The sequence below is a fragment of the Scyliorhinus torazame genome, chromosome 24, assembly GCF_047496885.1.
Source record: "Scyliorhinus torazame isolate Kashiwa2021f chromosome 24, sScyTor2.1, whole genome shotgun sequence".
NCBI lineage: Eukaryota > Metazoa > Chordata > Chondrichthyes > Carcharhiniformes > Scyliorhinidae > Scyliorhinus > Scyliorhinus torazame.
In genome coordinates this window covers 56,206,770-56,226,439 of record NC_092730.1, presented here as the reverse complement: position 1 = coordinate 56,226,439, position 19,670 = coordinate 56,206,770, and the positions used below count along the sequence as shown (strand labels likewise).

The window sequence follows — 19,670 nt, the reverse complement described above, 5'->3', positions numbered from 1 at the left end:
CGTAGCTAATGCCCTCCATACCAGGCAACATTCTGGTAAATCTCTTCTGCACCCTCTCTAAAGCCTCCACATCCTTCTGGTAGTGTGGCGACCAGAATTGAACACTATACTCCAAGTGTGGCCTAACTAAGGTTCTATACAGCTGCAACATGACTTGCCAATTCTTATACTTAATGCCCCGGCCAATGAAGGCAAGCATGCCGTATGCCTTCTTGACTACCTTCTCCACCTGTGTTGCCCCTTTCAATGACCTGTGGACCTGTACTCCTAGATCTCTTTGACTTTCAATACTCTTGAGGGTTCTACCATTCACTGTATATTCCCTACCTGCATTAGACCTTCCAAAATGCATTATCTCACATTTGTCCGGATTAAACTCCACCTGCCATCTCTCCGCCCAAGTCTCCAAACAATCTAAATCCTGCTGTATCCTCTGACAGTCCTCATCGCTATCCGTAATTCCACCAAACTTTGTGTCGTCTGCAAACTTACTAATCAGACCAGTTACATTTTCCTCCAAATCATTTATATATACTACAAGGGCGGCCGACACATAGCGACACCGCGACCTGGAGGCTCTCCTCCAGCCACTCACCATCCTGTATTAGAACTATATCTCTGTTACTTCACTATAGCTGGATTAATTTTATTTCTCTGATGTAATGTACCTGTCTCTGTGTATATCTCTGTCTGTGTGTACATGCGTGTTTCTATATATATGTGTGTGTCTGAGAATATGTGTGAATGTTTATGTGCCTGTGTCTGTATACCTGTGTTTGCGGGTGTGTACAACTCTGTGTACTGTGTGTGTACACGTGTATATACCTGTGTGTGTATGTTTGTGTATCTGTGTGTGTGCAACTCTGTGTATAATGTGTGTGGGCCTGTACACTGTGTGTATACGTGTGATTGTATGTCACTATTGTTTCCTCTCTGAGAGTCTTTTAGCCATTTCTAAATCTCTCAGAGGTACAATTGCTGAGTCTGATTGCTTTTTGTGATTGCTGTTTATGAATGAAACAGTGTATTTCAGCATCTTACTCTGAACAACCGTTTGAGAATAATCCTGAATCTGTCATGCTCCAGGACTCAGTGGCATGATGGATCTTAGTCTGAACATGTGTTTGAGGATTATCCTGTACCTGTCAGGCTCTGTGACTCAGTGTGAAGATGCGGTTCAGGATGTGACCTTTCAATCTCTGGGACAGTTTATAAGTTTGCCTTCATTCCACGTAATTTTCCAGCACAGAAAGAAACCATTGCTGTGGGAGGCTTGAAGCAAACAATGTGTGATAGTTTTGGACCAGCATTTAATATCAGAACACAATTCTGAAAGATAATGTAACCTTCAACCTGATACTGGATTGCTCTGGAAGTTTAACTCAGATTGTACAGATTGATTTGATCTGTCACACTCAGTCTGATTCTGAGTCAGAATTTTGACATGAATGTAAAATGGACCACAGTCTGGAATTGCTGCAGTATCTTCCATCCGGAACAGAGTGAGTGAGGATTTTGCAATAGTTTGCAAGTTACAGCTCAGTTCATAGTCAGCGAAATTATATTGCATCTTTTATTTTCATAAATTAGGTGAGTTTTAAACGAGAATCAGTGTTTGTATCTTTGTCGCTTTCAGCATATCTCAATCTGAGAAGGCACCTGATATTTGTGTTTGCTTCTAATGTATTTGTGAGGACGCACTCTGAGGATTAGTACAGCCACCCCGGATGTGAGTGATGTGGCTGGTATTTCACTCTATTCTCAGAGTACATTATTACGGTTAATTGTGTAATTCTAAACATGTGTCAGTTTTCTCTGATATTGATTATTTCACTAAGCTGCTCCATTGTGGAACTGATACAGTGATGATGAGAATGGGTGAGAATTTGCACTGGGATTTATGGGGCCTCCTGTCAGTGGTACTGTGTTAGGGTGACATGGACACAGCGTCTGTCTCTCCTGCTGTTTGATTGATGGGTTGAAAATGTGTCTCTGGAACTGTTTCTGCTGCCTGAGACTGTGGAACTGATGACCTGTCTGTGTCTCTTTGCTCTGTCAGTGACAATGTACGGATTGTGTGTGGGAAAGAGCTGGCGACACTCTTCCCTGTAACTTGTGTGGAGGAAACATCACCCCTGATCCCGTGTGACTTCACCTTTTGTACTAGTCTACCATGAGGGACCTTGTCAAAGGCCTTACTGAAGTCCATATTGACAACATCCACTGCCCTACCTGCATCAATCATCTTAGTGACCTCCTCGAAAAACTCTATCAAGTTAGTGAGACACGACCTCCCCTTCACAAAACCATGCTGCCTCTCACTAATACGTCCATTTGCTTCCAAATGGGAGTAGATCCTGTCTCGAAGAATTCTCTCCAGTAATTTCCCTACCACTGAAGTAAGGCTCACCGGCCTGTAGTTCCCGGGATTATCCTTGATACCCTTCTTAAACAGAGGAACAACATTGGCTATTCTCCAGTCCTCCGGGGCATCCCCTGAAGACAGTGAGAATCCAAAGATTTCTGTCAAGGCCTCAGCAATTTCCTCTCCAGCCTCCTTCAGTATTCTGGGGTAGATCCCATCAGGCCCTGGGGACTTATCTACCTTAATATTTTTTAAGACACCCAACACCTCGTCTTCTTGGATCTGAATGTGACCCAGGCTATCTACACACCCTTCTCCAGACTCAACATCTACCAATTTCTTCTCTTTGGTGAATACTGATGCAAAGTATTCATTTAGTACCTCGCCCATTTCCTCTGGCTCCACACATAGATTCCCTTGCCTATCCTTCAGTGGGTCAACCCTTTCCCTGGCTACCCTCTTGCTTTTTATGTACGTGTAAAAAGCCTTGGGATTTTCCTTAACCCTATTTGCCAATGACTTTTCGTGACCCCTTCTAGCCCTCCTGACTCCTTGCTTAAGTTCCTTCCTACTTTCCTTATATTCCACGCAGGCTTTGTCTGTTCCCAGCCTTTTATCCCTGACAAATGCCTCCTTTTTCTTTTGACGAGGCCTACAATATCCCTCGTTTCCAAGGTTCCAGAAAATTGCCGTATTTATCCTTCTGCCTCACAGGAATATGCCGGTCCTGAATTCCTTTCAACTGCCACTTGAAAGCCTCCCACATGTCAGATGTTTATTTGCCCTCAAACATCCGCCCCCAATTTATGTTCTTCAGTTCCCGCCTAATATTGTAAAATTAGCCTTCCCCCAATTTAGCGCATTCATCCTCGGACCACTCTTATCCTTGTCCACCAGTACTTTAAAACTTACTGAATTGTGGGCAGTGTTCCCGAAATGCTCCCCTACTGAAACATCTAGCACCTGGCCGGGGTCATTCCACAATACCAGGTCCAGTACCGCCCCTTCCCTAGTTGGACTGTCTACATATTGTTTTAAGAAGCCCTCCTGGATGTTCCTTACAAACTCCGCCCCGTCTAAGCCCCTGGCACTAAGTGAGTCCCAGTCAACATTGGGGAAGTTGAAGTCTCCCATCACCACACCCTGTTGTTTTTACTCTTTTCCAAAATCTGTCTACCTATCTGCTCCTCTATCTCCCGCTGGCTGTTTGGAGGCCTATACTAAACCCCCAAGATTGTGACTGCACCCTTCTTATTCCTGATCTCTACCCATATAGCCTCACTGCCCTCTGAGGTGTCCTCCCGCAGTACAGCTGTGATATTCTCCCGAACCAGTAGCGCAACTCCGCCTCCCCTTTTACATCCCCCTCTATCCCGCCTGAAACATCTAAATCCTGGAACATTTAGCTGCCAATCCTGCCCTTCCCTCAACCAGGTCTCTGTAATGGCAACAGCATCATAGTTCCAAGTACTAATCCAAGCTCTAAGTTCATCTGCCTTACCCGTAATACTTCTTGCACTAAAACATATGCACTTCAGGCCACCAGACCCGCTGTGTTCAGCAAATTCTCCCTGTCTGCTCTGCCTCAGAGCCCCACTGTCCCTATTCCCTAGCTTTTCCTCAATGCTCTCAACATCTGACCTATTGCTCCCGTGCCCACCCCCCTGCCATACTAGTTTAAACCCTCCCGTGTGACACTAGCAAACCTCGCGGCCAGGATATTTATGCCTCTCCAGTTTAGATGCAACGCGTCCTTCTTATATAGGTCACACCTGCCCCGGAAGAGCTCCCAGTGGTCCAGATAACGGAAACCCTCCCTCCGACACCAGCTGTTTAGCCACGTGTTTAGCTGCTCTATCTTCCCATTTCTAGCCTCACTGGCACGAGGCACAGGGAGTAATCCCGAGATTACAACCCTAGAGGTCCTGTCTTTTAACTTTCTGCCTAGCTCCCTGAACTCCTGCTGCAGGACCTCATGCCCCTTCCTGCCTATGTCGTTAGTACCAATATGTACAACGACCTCTGCCTGTTTCGGAGACATCCTGGACCCTGGCACCAGGGAGGCAACATACCATCCTGGAGTCTCTTTCACGTCCACAGAAGCGCCTATCTGTGCCCCTGACTATAGAGTCCCCTATTACTATTACGCTTCTGCGCTTTGACCCTCCCTTCTGAACATCAGAGCCAGCCGTGGTGCCACTGCTCTGGCTGCTGCTGCTTTCCGCTGATAGGCTATCCCCCCCGACAGTATCCAAAGGGGTATACCCGTTCGAGAGGGGGACAACCATAAGGGATTCCTGCACTGACTGCCTGCCCTTTCTGGTGGTCACCCATTTCTCTGCCTGCACCTTGGGTGTGACCACATTTAAATAACTGCGATCTATGACACCGAGCTGTTTATGTTTATGTGGAGCTAATGCTTCCTCTTTTGTGGCATTCTAAAACGTGAGTTCTTAAGCTTAGAGTAACAGATAGCAAATTTAAAAAACATTTGAGGAAAAACTACTTGTCGCATCGCAGTAATAGTTGTAACGGATGTGTTTGCGCGACATTGTGAGTTTCAAACTGAGGAAGACTGGCCAACAGTTTTTCATTCAGAATTTATGCGCAATTATGTAATTGAGGTGCATAAGATGTACACAGTACTCCAAATGTGGCCTTACCAAAGTTTTGTACAGCTGCATCATCACCTCACGGCTCTTAAATTCAATCCCTCTGCTAATGAACGCTAGCACACCATAGGCATTCTTCACACCTCTAGCCACTTGAGTGGCAACTTTCAAAGATGTATGATCATAGACCCCAAGATCTCTCTGCTCCTCCACATTGCCAAGAACTCTACCGTTAACCCTGTATTCCGCATTCATATTTGGCCTTCCAAAATGGACAACCTCACACTTTTCAGGGTTAAACACCATCTGCCACTTCTCAGCCCAGCTCTGCATCCTATCTATGTCTCTTTGCAGCCGACAACAGCCCTCCTTACTATCCACAACTCCACCAATCTTCGTATCGACTGCAAATTTACTGACCCACCCTTCAACTCCCTCATCCAAGTCATTAATGAAAATCACAAATCACAAACAGCAGAGGACCCAGAACTGATCCCTCCGGTACGCCACTGGTAACTCGGATCCAGGCTGATTATTTGCCATCCACCACCACTCTCCGACTTCTATCGGTTAGCCAGTACGTTATACAACTGGCCAAATTTCCTACTATCCCATGCCTCCTTACTTTCTGCAGAAGCCTACCATGGGGAACCTTATCAATTCCTTACTAAAATCCATGTACACTACATACACTCTTTACCTTCATCCACATGCTTGGTAACCTCCTCAACGAATTCAATATGACTCGTAAGGCAAGACCTACCCCTCACAAATCCGTGCTGACTATCCCGAATCAAGAAGTGTCTTTCCAGATGCTCAGAAATCCTATCCTTCAGTACCCTTTCCATGACTTTGCCTACCACCGAAGTAAGACTAACTGGCCTGTAATTCCCAGGGTTATCCCTAGTCCCTTTTTTGAACAGGGGCACGACATTCGCCACTCTCCAATCCCCTGGTACCACCCCTGTTGACAGTGAGGGCGAAAAGATCATTGCCAACGGCTCTGCAATTTCATCTCTTGCTTCCCATAGAATCCTTGGATATATCCCGTCAGGCCCGGGGGACTTGTCTATCCTCAAGTTTTTCAAAATGCCCAACACATCTTCCTTCCTAACAAGTATTTCATCGAGCTTACCAGTCTGTTTCACACTGTCCTCTCCAACAATATGGCCCCTCTCATTTGTAAAGACAGAAGAAAAGTACTCGTTCAAGACCTCTCCTATCTCTTCAGATTCAATACACAATCTCCCGCTACTGTCCTTGATCGGACCTACCCTCGCTCTAGTCATTCTCATATTTCTCACATATGTACAAAAGGCCTTGGGGTTTTCCTTGATCCTACCCGCCAAAGATTGTTCATGCCCTCTCTTTGCTCTCCTAATCCCTTTCTTCAGTTCCCTCCTGGCTACCTTGTATCCCTCCAACGCCCTGTCTCAACCTTGTTTCCTCAGCCTTACATAAGTCTCCTTTTTCCTCTTAACAAGATATTCAACCTCTCTTGTCAACCATGGTTCCCTCACTCGACCATCTCTTCCCTGCCTGACAGGGACATACATATCAAGGACACGTAGTACCTGTTCCTTGAACAAGTTCCACATTTCACTTGTGTCCTTCCCTGACAGCCTATGTTCCCAACTTATGCACTTGAATTCTTGTCTGACAACATCGTATTGACCCTTCCCCCAATTGTAAAACTTGCCCTGTTGCACGCACCTATCCCTCCCCATTACGAAAGTGAAAGTCACAGAATTGTGGTCACTATCTCCAAAATGCTCCCCCACTAACAAATCTATCACTTGGCCTGGTTCATTACCAAGTACTAAATCCAATATTGCCCCTCCTCTGGTCGGACAATCTACATATTGTGTTAGAAAAGCTTCCTGGACACACTGCACAAACACCACCCCATTCAAACTATTTTGATCTAAAGAGTTTCCACATAATGTTTGGGAAGTTGAAGTCACCCATGACTACTACCCTGTGACTTCTGCACCTTTCCAAAATCTGTTTCCCAATCTGTTCCTCCACATCTCTGCTACTATTGGGGGGCCTATAGAAAACTCCTAACAAGGTGACTGCTCCTTTCCTATTTCTGAATTCAACCCATGCTACCTCAGTAGGCTGATACTCCTCGAACTGCCTTTCTGCAGCTGTTATACTACCTCTAATTAACAATGCCACCCCCAACCCCACCTCTTTTACAACCCTCCCTAATCTTATTGAAACATCTATAACCAGGGAGCTCCAACAACCATTTACGCCCCTCTTCTATCCAAGTTTCCGTTATGGCCACCACATCGTAGTCCCTAGTACCGATCCATGCCATAAGTTCGCCCACCTTATTCCTGATGCTTCTTGCGTTGAAGTATACACACTTCAACCCATCTCCGTGCCTACAAGTACTCTCCTTTGTCAGTGTTCCCTTCCCCACTGCCTCATTACACGCTTTGGCGTCCTGAATATCGGCTACCTTAGTTGCTGGACTACAAATCCGGTTGTCATTACCCTGCTAAATTAGTTTAAACCCTCCCGAAGAGTACTAGAAAATCTCCCTCCCAGGATATTAGTGCCCCTCTGGTTCAGATGCAACCCGTCCTGCTTGTACAGGTCCCACCTTCCCCAGAATGCGCTCCAATTATCCAAATACCTGAAGCCCTCCCTCCTACACCATTCCTGCAGCCACGTGTTCAGCTGCACCCTCTCCCTGTTCCTAGCCTCGCTATCACGTGGCACCGGCAACAAACCAGAGATGACAACTCTGTCTGTCCTGGCTTTTAACTTCCACCCTAACTCCCTAAACACATTTATTGCCTCCACACCCCTTTTCCTACCTATGTCGTTGGTACCAATGTGCACCACGACTTCTGGCTGCTCCCCCTCCCCCTTAAGGATCCTGGAGACACGATCCGAGACATCCCTGGCCCTGGTACCCGGGAGGCAACATACCTTCTGCGAGTCTCGCTCGCGACCACAGAATCTCCTATCTATTCCCCTAACCATTGAATCTCCTACAACTATTGCTTTTCTATTCTTCCCCCTTCCCTTCTGAGCCCCAGAGCCAGACTCAGTGCCAGAGACCTGGCCGCTAGGGCCTTCCCCCGGTTGGTCATCCCCGCCAACAGCGTCCAAAACGGTATACTTGTTTTGAAGGGGAACGGCCACGAGGAATCCCTGCACTGTCTGCTTTTTTTTTTCTTTCCCCTGACTCTAACCCAGCTATTCTTGTCCTGTACATTGGGTGTGGTTACCTCCATGTAACTCTTCTCTATCACCCCCTCTGCCTCTCGGATGATCCGAACTTCATCCAGCTTCAGCTCCAGTTCCCTAACATGGTCTTTGAGGAGCTGGAGTTGGGTGCACTTCCCGCAGGTATAGTCAGCAGGGACACCGGTGGTATCGCTCACCACCCACATCCTACAGGAGGAGCATGCAACTGGCCTAGCCTCCATCCCCTCTTACCTTACAGAATATAGCTGCCCTGTGGACCAACTGGATCTCCGCCCTCCGACTCCCAGTCAGCTGCACTCTCTGTAAACCCCTGGCTCTCTTCCAACTCTTTGTGGAAATGTAGGAAAGAAAATGAAAGGAGCACCTTACTCCCTCCTCACCTATCTCCCTCAGTCACCAAACTTCACTCTAGCACTCAAATGCACCAAATTCAGCACTCACTCAGTCACCAAACTCTCACTATAGCACTCAAATGCACCAAATTCAGCACTCAGTGCAAACAAAGTCTGCACTGTAGGGGATCAATTTTATACTGTGAATCTAGCCTCTAAAGGCTTGTGATTCTGTGGAATTCGCTACCCCAGAGTGCGGTGGATGCAGGTACAGTGAATAAATTTAAGGAGGAGGTCGAGAGATTTTTGTTGGTATTGAGTGGAAGGGTTATGGAGAACGGGTGGAGTTGCGGCCAGTATGGGATTAGCCAAGATCTCATGGAAGGTGTTAGGCTCAGGAGGCTAAATTGCCTTCTCCCGCTCCTAGGTGATGTGTTATAGTGAGGACGTATTCTAACTGAGATCAATCGCCCTCTTCATCTGTAACACTGTAGGTAACAGATGAGGAACACATCAACCATGATAGAATGGCGGGGCAGACTCGATGGGTCTAATGGCTTAATTCTGCTCCTATATTTTATGAACTTACGTTTTGCGCGACTTCGTGAGTTTCAAACTGAGGGGAAGGAACATTTTCCAACTCAGAATTTATGCGCAATTAGGGCAGGGAGTGAAAAGTAACTTTCTCAGCTTTTTATTATTTGGTTTCACCATGGACAGTGTTCGACTGTTCACCGCCCGCCAAGCCCTTAAACAAAAGCTAAAACTCACAACCTTTTTTCTATATCCTCATGAAGTGGACGAAACAGAGATACAACAGACACGTTACAGACAAGAATGGGATTTGATTCCACGTGTGCAGAGTACAATGGATTATTGTGCATCACCTTAACCACGTGGTACAACCCCTTTACTTCATGGAACTTTAATATCTGATCTTGTCACAGACAAGTAGCCGAAGCACCCCACCAATTTACAATCAGGAGGACGTTCATCCACGAGAGGTGGCAGAAGGTAATAATGGGAGAAGTGAATACGGTAACCTCGACTGCACAGTGGGTAGCCGAAGAAGAATTGGTGGCAATGTGGGGTTAAGCCCCAAACACGTCTGCCTCCGTTCGTACTTCCGTTCGTCCCTCCTCGAACCCAACTCGATGCAAGTGGCCTGACAACTTGGAATAGTTTGTCACATCAGTGATTGCAGATCCATCGTGTAAAATGAATCCCACTTCCGAGAAACAATGGGCGAAAAATCGACGAAGATTGGATTCGAACCCACGTGTGCAGAGCACAATGGATTAGCAGTCCATCACCTTAACCACTCGGCCACATCGTCGCACAAATTTTTGCGGCAATACGTCTTAATTCGTTTTGCACCCATGAACTGATGGAAATTATTTGCCTCTTTCTATTCAACCAGGTGTTCAACAGGGGGAATTGCAGTGGTGGTGGTATAGTGGTGAGCATCACTTCTTTTGAAACCGTTGGCTCCGTTTCGATTCCCGGCCATCGCAGTAGTAGTTGAATCGGATGTTTTTGCGCGACATCCTAAGTTTCAAACTGAGGAAGACTGGTCAACTGTTTCTCATTCAGAATTTATACGGATTATCTAAGTGAGGTGTTTAAGATGCGAAAAGGTGTAGATATTGTAGACGTGGAGTTGATGTTACCTGTTGTGGGTCAGTCTAAAACGAGAGGTCATCATCTTAGAATATGAGGCTGCAAATTTACAAAAGATTTAAAGAAAAACTACTTCTCCCAAAGGGTTTTAATTCTGTGGAATTCACTTCCTCAGAGTGTGGTGGATGCAGGGACAGTGAGAAAGTTAAGGAGGACTTAGAGAGACTTTTATTGGTAATGAGTTGAAGTGTTCTGGAGAACGGGCAGGACGGTGGTGTTGAGGCCATTATGTTTGATCAGGCAAGATCACATGGAAGGTTTTACGCCCAAGAGGCTGAATTGCACATCCCAGCTCCAATGTTATGTGTTCTCGGGAGCGAGGTGTTCTGGCTGATATCTTAATCGATCTCTTGTTCCGTAACATTTCAGGTAGCAGATGATGAACATTTCAGTCATGATCGAATGGCGGGCAGACTCGATGGGTCGAATGGCGTAACACTGCTCACATATCTGAAGAATCTATCGTTTGCGCGGCTTCATGACTTTCTAACTGAGGGAAAGAAATAGTTTCCAACTCAGAATTTGTGCGCAATTATGGGGGGAAGTGAATTAAGTAACTTTCTCGTCATTTTCTAAAGTGGTTTCAATATGCAAAATGTTCGATTATTCACAACCCCAAGTCCCAAACACTAAAAATCACAGCATTTTTCCGTCACCCTCATGAAGTGGATCAAACAGAGACACAACAGATACGTTACAGACGAGGATTGGATTCGAACTCAAGTGCGCAGAGCACAAAGGTTTCTTGTGCATCCCCTTAACCACGTGGTACAACTCCTTACCTCATGGAACTTTAATGTCTGACCTTCTCACAGACAAGTGACCGAAGCAACCTTCCAGTGCACAAACAGGAGGATGTTCATCCAGGAGAGGTGGCAGAAGGTAATTATGGGAGAAGTCAACCCGGTATCCTCGACTGTACTGTGGATAGCCGAAGAAGAACTGGTGTCAAATAACGGTTAAGCCCCAAACCCGTCTGCCTTCGTTCCTCCGTCCTCTAACCCAACTCGCTGCAATCTGGCCTGACAACTTGGAATAGATTGTCACATCAGTGATTGCAGATCCATCTAGGAAAAATAAGGCCCACGTCCGAGAAAAGTGGATTTAAAATCAACGAGAATGGAATTCGAACACACGTATGTAGAGTACAATGGATTAGCAGTCCATCGCCTTAACCACTCGGCCACCTCGTCCCACAACTGCACATGTCAACAGGTTTTAATTCGTTTTGCATCCATGAACTGATGGAATGTATCTGCTTCCTTCTATTCACCTGGTGTTCAAAATTGGAAATGCAGCGATGGTGGGAGAGTGGTGAGCAAAGTTTTCTTCCAAGCAGTTGTCCCAGTTCGATTCCTGGTCATCGATCTAATAGTTGAATCGGATGTTATTGTGCGACATCGTGAGTTTTAAACTGAGGAAGACTGGTCCACAGTTTCTCACTCAGAATGTATGCGTAATTATCTAATTGAGATGTTCAAGGTACCAAAAGGTATGTAAAAAGTTGACGTGGGGCTGTTGCTTCCTCTTGTGGGGCATTCTAAAACGAGAGGTCATGCTCTTAGAATAACAGATTGCAATTTTAAAAAAGAATTGAGGAAAAACTACTTATCCCAAAGGGTTTATGATTCCGTGGAATTCGGTACCCCAGATTGCGTTGGATGGAGGGAGAGTGAGTAAGTTTAAGGAGGAGGTAGAGAGATTTTATTGGTAAGGAGTTCAAGGGATACGGAGAACGGGAAGACGGTGGAGTTGAGGCCAGGATGGGATCAGCCAACATCACATGGGAGGTGTTAGGCTCAGGAGGCTAAATTGCCTACTCCCGCTCCGAGGTCATGCGTTCTAGGGAGAAGGTGTTCCTGCTGATAACGCAATCGACCTCTTCGTCTGTAACATTGTAGGTCGCAGATGGGGAATATATCAGCCATAATAGAATGGCTGGGCAGACTCGATGGGTCTAATGGCTGAAGTCTGCTTCTTTATTTTATGAACTTACTTTTTGCGCGACTTTGTGAGTTTCAAACTGAGAGGACGGAACTGTTTCTAACTCAGAATTTATACGCAATTAGGTCAGGGAGTGAAATAAGTAGCTTTCTAACCTTTTTATAATGTGGTTTCAACATGGACAGTGTTCGTCGAATTCACCACCCGCCAAGCCCGTGAACCAAAGCAAAAAATCACAGCATTTGTACTTCATGCTCATGAAGTGGACCAAACAGAGACACAACAGACACATTACAGACGAGGATGGGATTTGAATCCACGTGCGCAGAGTACAATGGATTATTGTGCGTCTCCTTAACCACATGATACAACTCATTTACTTCAATGGAATTTTAATATGCGATCTTATTACAGGCAAGTAGCCAAAGAACCCCTCCAGTCTACAAACAGGAGGAAGTTCATTCTGGAGTGGTGGGTGAGGAGAATTATGGGAGACGTCATCCCGGTAACCTCAACTGTACTGTGGGTAGCCGAAGAACTGGTGTCACGGTGCGGTTCCATTGACAACGTATCCAGAGGCACATATAGTGACGAAGACTGACAGGTTCAGAATGTCTCTTACACTCTCACACATTACCCGAGAGTGACAGGAATCCCCCATTTACAAACGGGACCAGAGAAGGGCAGAGAGAATGCACCTCACTCCCACATACAACATGTTGACGGATTCAACACAACCAAAATATAAGAAAAGATCATCACCACATATTATCTTCTTCGAAATCCCGCCGTCCCAACTTTAATAGAACAAAAACAATTTTTATCAGTTGTGTCTCACTCTAATCTGTGAACTTCGCTCTACCACAGTGTGTTGACATATACTGGCCACGACACAGAACCGCAACAGAGCGGGGGAGATTCACATGAACTGTCGGTGATAGAATGTGATCGGGTGGACGGAGAGGTGTTAGGAGTATGTAAAATTTAAACAATCTATATTCATGCATTTCCCAATGGAATTGGTGGAATTTGGAAGTGTTTATCTTGAGGATCAATTGAGCAGAGACTTTAAAGCATTTTATCTGTGGTTCCCTCTGTGTGAGCTATGCAATGTTGTACTGTGTCATGCTGTCTCCTTCATTCCTGGGACGAGACTGCAAGAAGGATTCTGAAAGGTATTTGCTGCAAAGCAAACAGGAAAGTGCGTTATGTTTACTTTTGCTGTGAGGTAGAATGTAAATAGCAGAGAATAGCCTCGATTCCTCGACCTCGTGCTAATGGCCCAGCACGCTTCGGCTGCGGCACTCTGCTCCTTAAACCAGGAGCTACAACAGTACTGCCCTGCGGTAGCCACACAGCTATTCACTTCCTCATTTTTTCTTTCAACAAGAACACACGTTTGAGCACACTGATTCTGGTCAGCATAGTTCAGATAATTTACTTTCGTGCTGAATGGTTATTCTGTGAAGGGGATGTGATTTCTTCTGTGACGTTGTTCTGATGGGAAAGTGGGGAGTGACTGGAATCACCTTCATAAAATGAAGTTCGGGGCGGCAGTTTCATCTCTCCGGGAACATTGATTACTCTGTTACTGATTTCTTCAAGCTTTGCCTGTATTTATAGAACGAATACACAAACAATGAAGCGGGAGAATGTATTAAATCAGAGATTGGATATTCTTGTAACCAATACGACTGTAATGGGAATCCTTCATTTTCCGATAAATCGGAATGAACAGATCGCTCAGTCAGAAATCAGATATCTGGGGATTTAAATGTGATTACTACAGTGATAATATTAACCATGTTAATGTTATTTTGCTCCAATTGAAACGTATCACGAATACCTCGTTAACTTGTTGCACAACTTGCTTTCAGCCAGGAGATGGCAGCAGTGCGCAATAGTTTGGGTCTCCTGATTGTGTCCACAGATCTCGATAGGAATGGAGCTGCTGCTTCCCGGGGAGCTGCCAAGCAAGAGGCACAGATACTGACCAACTGCACCCGCTCCAAATAGATTCCCCAAATTACTGAACAAAACAAAAACAAGCACAAATCACATTTTAAGAAACTATGACAGTGACTCTGAAAACAATACACCATGACCTCTGAAAGAATCGATTTGCTGTAACTAATTAAAGATGAACCGTTTCAATATCAGCCGTAATTCCTTACCAGTTCTCAGACAGGCACCGACTAGTTAGAAGTTTGCTTCACTTTTCAAGGTCTGGCTCAATAAAATCAATCACAGGCCCATGATCTGCTTTCCTCCTGTTCTCAGACACATCCACTTTGTACAAGGGCGCACTAACTGGTTTTCAGAGTAAGAGTCAGACTGCAGTCACTTCGTTCTCTCTCGATCCCTTTATCCCAGAACCACCTCACAACCAGGAATGGAACTTCTCACAGAGTCAAGAATGGAATAGTTTGTCGATTCTTCCACTGATTCAGGACCGCCCATCGCCAGGATGTATTCGTCCAAAAGAGTTGGGATGAAATAGGGCTGAGTTTCACTGTATCCAATCAGTCCCCGGAGAAGCACAAAAACAGTGAGTGAGGGAGAGAGAAAGAAACAAAGAAACAGATAGAGAGATAAAATATGTTCCATTTCTAACACGATCTTTTTACCCCAAAAAACATTCAGCTGAATGAAACCGAACCACGTTTCCATTCGCTGCCGTTGCTGCTTCTCCTTCCAAGCGTTGCAGGAAACGTTATTATTTATTGATTGTTGTTTTGAGTGCGAGCTTCTTTATATTTCGTTCAGTTTCCAAAACAAATGCTGAACATCTGACTGACTCAAACCGTTCATTTACAAACATTCCAATTCATTCTCGAGTCAGTGGCTTGCGCGGGGAGTTTAGCAAACACTTCGAAACACAGTCGCTGCGAGCAGAGTTCGAACCAGCGCGGGGAAGCCCCAAGGGATTTCAAGTCTAACGCCTTAACCACTCGGCCATCGCAGCTGTGTCTAGTGTGCCATTCATTAGTAATTTGGTCGATAGAATACATTCTAAAACCAGCCTGGAATCACTCCAGGAAGTTATTGCATTCAAACGATCAACGGGGCCCCGGTGTTTATGTGAGGAGGGGTTGAATCTTCGTGGAAAATGACCATTGGATTTGGAGAGAGGCCTTGAGAGACTCGAAAACCTCAGCTCCCTAAACGCACAATTCCACCGATTAAATAGATTGTGGAACAACATCAGTTACATTGGAAATATATTAGAAATTCAAATGGAACAGGACCACACTTTACAGTCTGGAAGAAAATTTAAATGATGAAATCTAGAAATTACAGCACAGAAGGAGACCTGTGCAGGCCGAACGGTCACCTGATGACGCAACTAAAATGGTCACGTGTCGGGATTTCGGCAGTTCCCCGGATCGCGGTCAGAGCACAAGCCAGGAGGTGCTGCTCAATTATTAAGTCAGTTATTTTTTATTACATGTCATTGGTCGTCAGTCATTGAGAGACCAGCATTCCTACATGGTATCAGGAGTGGGCAGAACGTCTTCACCGCATCAACATGCTTGTATCACAGAATCGTAGAATATCCAGCTCAGAAGTAGGCCATTCGGCCCAACAAGTCAGCACTGACCTTCCGAATGAGCACCGCAGCAACTCTCTTCAATAAGAGGTTTAATAGACAGTGCACCAGCAGCCCGGCTAGCTCAGTCGGTAGAGCATGGGACTCTTAATCCCAGGGTCGTGGGTTCGAGCCCCACGTTGGGCGCTTTCTTGTTATTATCTGAAAATATTGATGCTGAATGAACTGTCTTCATAACAGGAACACAAGGTTATGTCCCTTGACTGGGAATCCAGAGGTCTCAAGGAACCTCGTGACAAAATTTAATAAATATGTAATTAAAATTTCGTCTCAGAAACGGCGCAGAAAGGTTCTGCTTCCGACGGATCTTACTTCCACAACTGGGAACACATTACACAACAGATAATGATTTGACACAACTACAGTGAAGATCTGTCACCGGCAGTGTCACGGTTCCATGGCAGAGAGCACGGCTACACAGCAGAGAGCTCAGTTACACAGCAAGATATAATGTTACAAACAAGGTCTCTCTGTGCGCAGCAGAAAACACATTTTCCTAAAAAAAAAACAGTTTCTCCATCTCGGCACCTTTTCTGTGTGTCATTGTATGTGTGTCCTGATAGTCTCTTCCTGATTTTTTGTGTATCTTTCTCTGTCTGTTACAGCAGTCCTGCTGTTACGTATTAATCTCACTTTTCCCAAACAGTAATTGTGATTGATAGATAAAGAAACATTTCCAAACTGACATTCAGTACCAATGTCTGATAGAGACTGAAACCCACCCTCACATACAGTCCAGACATTGACTCATAATGAAGGAATCCTGCTCTCACAAACTATTGAGACTGAGGTGCAGAGTGTTCCCTCCACTCGCGAATACTACCTGTGATTTACAGAGACAGAACAGATCTCAGTCAGGTGAGTAGCAGAGTTTGATGGGTACAACATGTATTCCACAATCACCTTCTCTGCGCCAGATAATCAGATGCAGACGACATGCGGCGTCTGTGTTGGTTTAACAAGGGTTTTACCCAAGAACAGGAACAGATTTACACAATATCAGGGTATAAGACGTAGGAGCAGAAGTAGGCCATTCAGCCCATCGAATATGCTCCGCATTTCAATGAGATCATGCTTGATCTGATATATGACGTGTTATGGCCTTATACGGTGGCATATTATCACAGTGGTTACCTCACATAGCCAGCGATCTGGGTTCAATTCCAGCTTTTGGTCACTGACTGTGTGGAGTTTGCACTTTCTCCCCGTGTCTGTGTGGGTTCCCTCCGGGTGCTGCGATTTCCTCGCACAGTCCAAATGTGTGCGGGTTAGGTGGAGTGTCCATGCTAAATTGCCCCTTAGTGTTCAGAAGATTGGGTGGTGTTACAGGGATGTGATGGGGACACAGAGGCTCTTTCAGAATATCGTTGCCGAGTCCATTGGAAGAATGGCCTCCTTTTACATTTTAATGATCTCATGATAACTTTCCCGGCATTTTATCTCTAGATTTCACGATGAACCTTTAAAACCAGCAATCCCACCAAGCCTCAGGTAGCGGTAACTCCTCAATGGTCGTTAATTTCCCGGCTGTCAGTCATTTGGCCAGTCTTGAGTGAAGTCACATCCTGGAAATGACATACATTGATCCAGTTCTAAAATAAATTAAGTCGCTTTCGTCCCTGATGACCATAGGCCCTTTGAGTCTAAGATCTGACTGGTGGTGATTTAACCTAAGGATCACCATACTTCAGGCGAGGATCAATAATAATAATACTAATAATCTCTTATTGTCACAAGTAGGCTTCAATCAAGTTACTGTGAAAAGCCCGGAGTCGCCACATTCCGGCGCCGGTTCGGGGAGGCTGGAACGGGAATTGTGAGATGGCGGGGTTTTCATGTTTCAAGTCGAGTATAACCGTGTGATCTCTATCTAATTAATTTGGTTTTGCTTCTGCTAATCTTGTCTCACAGTGAGGCAAACCTCACTGATTTGATAGACGAGTGATCGTTCTTCAGTCTTGTCATTGTCGGACCCGCTGAATATGGAGGCATATCCTGTGTGGCAGGATTTAGCTCCAACTCAAGCTATAAGTTTGTGGATGATACCACTGCGGTAGGTCGTATCGCAAACAATGACGAATCAGATGCAGGAGGTAGATAAATCACATGGTTGCATAGTTCACTGTCATGTGAGTGTACATTTAAGACATGTAAGTTTAAGCAATGCACATTTAAGAAAACAGTGATGTCAGAGAGTGGGTGGAGCTGGGCTTTAGGTCAGCCATTTTGCAGATTTTTACTTTCAGTTTAAAAAGCAGTTTGTGTGTGTCTGTGTGTTTCCAGAGAGCTGCAAGTTTGAAAAGAGATTGGGAGTGTCTTCGTTTGCAGGGTGCTGGATCTCTGACATAAAAGACCATCTCTGGATCATTTGGGTGATTTAAACTGATAATTGTAAAGCCTTCAACCTGATGTGATTCTGTTTAAAGGTGTTAAGTCTCTTGGAAGTTTGAAGGAACATTTTAAGGAATTGTTTCTGTTGCGATATTTTCTGAGTTATCTTTGAAGTAAGGGGCGTTAAGAGATCGAATGTATTTAAGATGTTAAGTTGAGTTCATGGAATAAACAGTGCTTTGTGTTTAAAAGCCCACGAGTCCATAATTGTATAATAATAATACACCAAGGGAAAAAGCCGTGTGCCAGGAAAAGCAACAAATCCATTAAAGGGAGAGGTTGGTTGAACTCCATGATACATTTTGGGGTTCTGAAAACGCCTCACCCATAGAAATTGGGGGCCCGTCCGGGATAAAAGTCTATCTATTGGATTGGCTTTTGTGAACTTAAAGACAGTGAAGGATTGTTCCTTTTCCGGTGTGGTATTTTAGTTTACGTGGGGAGAGTGTTGTGAACAATGGTTCTTTCAGAGGCTCAGAAGTTTTTGTGGGTGGAGAATGTCACACGAAGTACTTTACGGGCAGAAACGAACAGCAGACTGTTAGATTTGGCAAGAACATTGCAGTTAACCTTACCTGACAAAATGCGAAAAGATGAAGTAATTATGGCGGTGGTTAAGCATTTAAATTTGCATGCGATAGAGTTTGACTCATTGGAAATGGCAAAAATTCAGTTGCAAATTAAACAAATGGAACATGAGAAAGAATGAAAGCGGCTTGAATATGAGAGGGAGAGAGAGGAAAAAGAAAGAGAAAGAGAGAGAGAGAGGAAAAAGAAAAGGAGAGAGCAGAAAGGCGAAAAGAAAGAATAGTCCTAGCAGAACAAAAATAAAAAGAAATGGAAATACAGAGGAGGGAAAAAGATAAAGAGAGCGAGTTTGAACTTCAGAAAATGGCCATGAAACATGACAATCAGTTAACATTGGCAGACGTAAAGGGAAACGTACAGCTGGATGATAGTGATGAGGATAGTGTGAAAGCGCGTCATAGTCGAAGGCTTGGTGGGAAACTATTTAAATATATCCAAGCACTGCCACGGTTTGACGAGAAGGAAGTGGAAGCCTTTTTCATTTCATTTCAGAAGGTAGCTAAACAAATGAAATGGCCACAGGACATGTGGGCGTTACTGATTCAAAAAAAGCTGGTAGGTGGAGATAGTGAAGTGTTTGCATCACGACCGGAGGTGGAATCTGGAACGTATGAGCAGGTGAAGAAACCCATCTTAAGTGCATCTGAGCGAGTGCCTGAAGCTTACAGACTAAGGTTTAGAAATTTAAGGAAAGAATTTGGTCAAACATACATGGAGTTTGAAAGGCTGAAACAGAGTAATTTTGATCGGTGGATAAGGGCTTTGAAAATAGACCAAATGTATGAAGTTCTCAGAAAATTATACTTTTGGAGGAGTTTAAAAATTCAATTCCTGATGTAGTGAGAACTCATGTGGAAGAACAGAAGGTTAGAGCTGCGAAATTAGTATCGGAAATGGCAGATGATTATGAATACGTTCAT

General features: G+C 44.8%; 3 non-coding genes across 3 annotated transcripts; 1 reads left to right on the top strand and 2 right to left on the bottom strand.

The window, feature by feature from the left end:
- Positions 1-9,791: 9,791 nt before the first annotated feature.
- trnas-gcu (transfer RNA serine (anticodon GCU)) lies at positions 9,792-9,873 on the bottom strand. Its single transcript has one exon. It is a non-coding gene; the product is annotated as a tRNA-Ser (tRNA).
- A 5,171-nt stretch (positions 9,874-15,044) lies between these two features.
- Positions 15,045-15,126, bottom strand: trnas-uga (transfer RNA serine (anticodon UGA)). The gene has a single exon. It is a non-coding gene; the product is annotated as a tRNA-Ser (tRNA).
- Positions 15,127-15,824: 698 nt separating this feature from the next.
- On the top strand, positions 15,825-15,897 carry trnak-cuu (transfer RNA lysine (anticodon CUU)). The gene has a single exon. It is a non-coding gene; the product is annotated as a tRNA-Lys (tRNA).
- Positions 15,898-19,670: the final 3,773 nt, after the last annotated feature.